The sequence below is a fragment of the Sparus aurata genome, chromosome 8 (assembly GCF_900880675.1).
Source record: "Sparus aurata chromosome 8, fSpaAur1.1, whole genome shotgun sequence".
Classification (NCBI taxonomy): Eukaryota; Metazoa; Chordata; class Actinopteri; order Spariformes; family Sparidae; genus Sparus; species Sparus aurata.
Window position 1 is genome coordinate 33,020,367 of NC_044194.1, and position 5,961 is coordinate 33,026,327.

A 5,961-nucleotide genomic window follows, 5' to 3' on the forward strand; every position below is an offset into this window, starting at 1 on the left:
CGAAAACAGTAGCACTGCACATTAAACTTCCAATGTGATTTGGTCCGTAAGGTTTCATGAAACTGAATGGAGTCACCTGGGAGCGCCGAACAGGATGGCTGCACTTTAGAAGTTGTCCAGATATCCCACCAACTTAATGTAAATGAATTTGTTCATTTCTCAATAATTTTCGACATCTTGGTGTTAAGAACACTCCGTTGTTGTTTCTCATCATTTGAAGCACAGAAATGGCTACCTTGAAATATTTTAGACCAGCACGTGGAAAGCCTTCAGCAGACTCCGGTGATGCTAGCCCGAAGCAGCCTGAGCAGAATACTAGCCTGGAAACCCTTTTTACTGAAGTGAGTAAAATGAGTGCCACACTGCTTACGGTCGCTTCGGACGTTTCAACGACCAAACAGACCACTGCAAAATTGAAAAATGCTGTTAACGCTATGCAAGTACGGCTGACTGAAGCGGTGGTCCGAATATCCGACATAGAGGACACCACGCAACAACTGGTGACCGACCGCGAGCTACATAGCAAGTGGATAAATACACTATGGAGGATTTAGAAAATAGGAGCCGACGCAATAATGTGAGATTGCTAGGTCTAACTGAGGGCAAAGAGGGGGCCAACTTAAAGGAATGCATTGCAAAGATCCTTTCAGAGGGACTGAGCATGGATGTTGACAGTGATTTCGAAATAGAAAGAGCACACCGCTCCCCTGGATCTTGGCCAGATGACGATCAACCGCCGAGACTGATAATGATAAAATTTCTGCGCCCCTCTGCCAGAGATAAAGTTCTCAAAACTGCACGAGAGAATGGGGGAACAGTATGGAGCGGATGCAACATTTCCCTTTTCCCAGACATGACCAAGGAGCTGGCCGAGAGGAGGAAAGCTTTTTCAACAGCCAAACGAATGCTTCATGACAAGAAGGTGAAATTCAGGCTCGCTTTTCCAGCGACACTGGGATTTACATGGAGAGGGAGGAGCAGGAAGTTTCAGGATGCATCAGAGACTGTCAAGTTCATCCAGCAACAAATGACTGATGGAGAACAATAGGCCCACCGGAGACAACCCGGATGGAGAATAAATGGAGGATGATCCACGACAATTAAGCTACAAGGAGAGTTTGAGAGAGGTATGGTGGGGTTAGACAATATTTGTGTGGCTATCTGAACTAGGGAGCTAGTCGGTCATTCCACAGACCACATTGATTTATTTTTCTTTTTTCTTTTTTCTATTTCCTTTGGACTGACCTAAAAGGAAATGAGCCTCAAGTTGGTTTTTGGAGGCCTTTTTGTGTTACTGTGTTGTCTTTTACTGAAGAGGTTAGGTTTGTGTTGACCAGTTTGGTCTTGCTTGTTCTTTTCAAAATGTTGCAGATAATTTCATTATATTTAGTAATGGTACACAAAGCTTTGAATATAATACTGGTACAAGAAGGTCAGATAAAATGGTCATACTTGCCCATACTTGCATATTTTTTATTTTCTTTACATGAATGGCAAATAATTCCTATGTTAAGGTGGTATCCTGGAATATTAATGGTTGTGGGAATCCGATGAAGCGGAAAAAGGTGCTTTTATATCTCAAACATAAACAAGCCGATCTAGCATTCATTCAAGAAACACGTCTTAAAGATGATGAGGCTAAAAAATGAGACTGGGTAGGACAAGTTTATTATAGCTCTTCCTCCAGTAAGAAAAATGGAGTTCTTATTTTGGTACATAAGAGGCTGAACCTCTCAATGGTAAAGGAATTTAAGGATGCTAATGGCAGAAACTGTCATAAATGGTATGCAATTAACACTCAGCAATATCTATGCCCCCAATACAGAAGACCCATCTTTTTTCCATGAGGTCAATAGCATATTGGGGAACGTATGTGTAAGAGCCAGAAAAGTACCTAGGAGGCCTGCACTGTCGAAAACACCGGAGAAGGAATCCCCAAGAAGGCCACTAGAGTCACAATTGCTGTATATGGAAATTATAAATGCTATGTATGAAATAAACAAAAGAAGACTATTGCCACGTCACACCCAAGACCCAGAGGAGGGAGGGGGCTGAGAGCGGGGTGTCTGGCTATATTTTTAAGGCCTTATTTGGAAGGAATTACACCGTTATAATCTAAAAATGGAAGATAATCGAGGATAAGGGTATTGATCAGGCCTAATGGAAGGAGGATCCAGGGGCGTGGAAACCCCCAGATCAGAATAGTATATAAGTTGGAGCATCAGACAGAGAGTTCAGTTCATCCCGGGAGAGCCCACTGCATGTAACCTTCTGTGTGAAATAAATATTTTTGACCTGAAGACCAGCTGTTTCATCCTTGATTTAGGACTCCACCTGTGAGTGTTTTAAAGTTGATAAGTCAGATAATTGCAAGCTTTAAACAAGTAGTTTGACACTACAGGGGCAAGTGATTTTGGCAGGAGATTTCAATCAGGTTCTAGAGGGTGCCCTTGATAAAAGCACATTTTCAGGAACCCGAACATCAACACCTAAAGATAGAGCTGCCGTTCATACACTGATGGAAGACAATGGTTTGATTGATGTATGGCGATTGGTTAACCCAAGAAAACAAGAATATTCCTTTTACTCCCACTGCCACAAATCCTATTCAAGAATTGACTTTATTTTGATATCCCAAAACTTGATACATTCTGTCATAGACAGCAATATTAATGCTATGTCCCTTTCAGATCACGCACCTGTTGAACTATGTATTAACATACACTCAGATAGACTAAGACGAGGTAGATGGAGAATGAATACCTCCCTGTTACATGATGAAGTATTTAATAACGAATTTGCAGCAGATTTGTCATCATTTTTTGAGATCAATATGGGTAGCACAGACAGTGGCAATGGTTTGGGAAGCATCAAAAGCGTATGTTAGAGGCAAGCTCATTGCGCAAACTTCCAAGAGGAAAAAAGAACATAAAGAATTATTCAGAAACTGGAACTAGAGTTAAGTGCAATGGAAAGAGAACTGGCCAGACACTATTCTGATAGCTTGTTTAATGACATTTGCAAATGTAAATTTAAAATACATGAAATATTTAATAAACGAGCTGAATACGCTTTATTTAGACTGAAAACAACATTTTATGAGTCAGGGGAAAAAACAGGCAGGCTCTTGGCTAGACAGCTCAAAGAACAAAGTGCTGCACATGTAATTCCAGCAATAAGATCAGGGGGGTCTCTGGTGACTTCCTCCAAGGGAATTAATGAGATGAGACTTTTATGAGAAGTTGTACAAATCGTCAGGTACCCCAAATAAACTGTCACTGCAGAACTTTTTTATGAATATAAATCTTCCAAACTTATCGCCTGAACAGGTAGCCTTCTTAGATGAACCAGTGACCCAGGGAGAGGTGAGAAATGCCAGGGAAATCACCTGGAACTGACGGTTTCCCTGCCGAATATTATAACGAGTACATCGACATTTAACCCTGGACTGGTCAACATGATAAAGGACAATTTTGACCCTTTGTTGCAGAAGATTCAGCTCCTCTTCAAAGCCTGGGATAAACTTTTAATCTCATTGTGGGGCTGTGTCCAAGTTATAAAAATGATGGTTGCCCCCAAGCTGATCTACCCCTTAAGTATGCTCCCTCTAACCATCCCTATAAGCATTTTTAAGTCTATTGATAAGATGTTCTCAGAATTCATATGGGCAGGGAAAAGAGCTAGAATGAGACTTGCTAGACTACAGGCCACAGTGCGTAATGGAGGTCTTAGGCTCCCCAACATGCAGCTTTATCAAAAGGCTTTCCTAACGGCTCAAATATGCTCGCTCAGGTTGGAAAATAACAACAGGCTGTTGTGGGTTCAGATAGAGCAGGAGTTGAATAAACCATTTAACGCAGCCGACTACCTAAGCCAGAGTTCCCAGATAGACAACCCAATTACGTTACATACCAAAACCATATGGCATAAAATACACAAAAGAGAGAAATCCTCTGCCTTCTTGACGGGCTCCGCATCTCTCTGGAACAACCCTTTATTGAGAATAGAGGGGAAGCCATTTTACTGGAAAGACTGGCACAATAGGGGCATTATGAGCATTGAGTGTCTCTACCAAGGAAACATCTTGAAATCTTTTGAGACTCTCAGGGAGCAATTCAATTTACAGAAGAATGATTGGTGGAGATACTTCCAACTTAGAGACTGCTTATTTAAAATCAGCAAGTTTGAGTCAATGCCCCCGTTACGTTCAGACATAGATGAACAAATTAAAAAACACAGTGCCTTGCCACATACAGCAAGCTCAATTTATAGCTATCTGATAGGCAAATGCAGTGTAAACACTGGAGTACTGAAAGCAGTGTGGGAAAGAGATCTAGGGATCGTCTTTGATGATGGCAATTGGAACACATTAGTAGAGCAAATGCTTCTCCCTATGAAAGACGCCAGATCAAAGCTGACTCAATACAAAATCTTAAATAGGATTTATTTTACCCCAGTGAAGTTACAGACGATGGCCCTGATACCATCCGGGGCATGCTGGAGATGTAACGACAGCCCAGGCGACATAGTGCACATGTTTTTCAGCTGCCCTTTACTGACTACCTTTTGGCAAAAGATCGCAGAGAAAATTAGCGACAACCTGGGAACTTCGATAACCATTAATCCAAGCTTGTGTCTCCTGAATGTAACTAAAGATATCAAAGATGTTAGGGTCAAACATCTGAAGTGGCTAAAAGTCGCCATTACTACTGCCAAAAGGGTGATACTGAGGCACTGGAAGGACAGTGAACCTCCAACCTATCAAGAATGGTTTAACACTCTGGCAGAAACAGCTTCTTATGAATGTCTCATTGATAAGATAAATGATAACTTGGACACTTTCTCAGAAATATCGGAGCCGTTCCTGATTAATTCCAGGGAAACTAGTACAGGTTAATGCCTAGCCAGGCTCTTTTCTTCTTTCTGTCTTTTTCCTCTTTTTTTTCGGAGCCAACACCTTAAGTTGTAGCCCAGACAGGTGGATCTAGTTCGGGGGGGGGGGGGGGGGGGGGGGGTTAATATAAAACATTGTCTCCTTTATGGCTTTGCTAAATATCACCTGATGTTATAATGCACATAGCCCATTTGGATTTTTATTACTTATAAATATTATTATTATTTTTTTTTTTTGAGACTCTATCTCTTCATGTTTATCTGCTTTACTTATATGTTATACAGATGCGTGTATATATACATATACACTTTTTTTTCTTTCTTTTTACTGTCTTGTATTATTTATTTTTCTTTTTTCTCAGCAGTGCAGCTGATGCTGTGACACGGTTATTTGTTTGCTCGCTGTTCACGCGACCGTTTACTGCAAGACTTCCTCGCATACCTCCGAGGAACTACCTTAGTAGCCTACATCAGCGAACAGCATGATGTCAAGAGACGAAGTAAGTAAACTAAGTGTTTATCTTAGTGCAGCTTTAGTATGTTTCTTTGACAACATTAGCGCATCAATTCAGCAAAACGACAGTTGTAATGTAAAGTACGCTTACCTTACACTGGCCAAATGGTTACTAAAGTTCAAATTTCACCAGCCACGGTGAATAACAAGCTAGCAATAACCATTGCTTTGTGATTGAAGCTAATGTGACTGCTAACAATGTTATGGTGTTTGACGAGCATTTGGCTTGTGGCTGCAGCTAATTTCTGCTAAGACTGTGGTAATTACCAACATAGCTAATATTTATAACATTGGATAAAGCTTGCTAACAAGCTGACATTAGTGTGCAGTCATTATCATGTAACAGCAATAGTATGATTCAATATCTCAAGCCACGTTATGTGCCAGTGCCAGTGAGATCATTTGTGAAATCATTTCCATTATAAGACAATATAAATGGTATGAATAGCACTGCGCCATAACAAAGTAAATACAAGGAAAACACAAATGTCATTATGTCATAACTGGTATTATACTAAGTTGAATCAGAATAAAAATAACATCAAATAAAATCA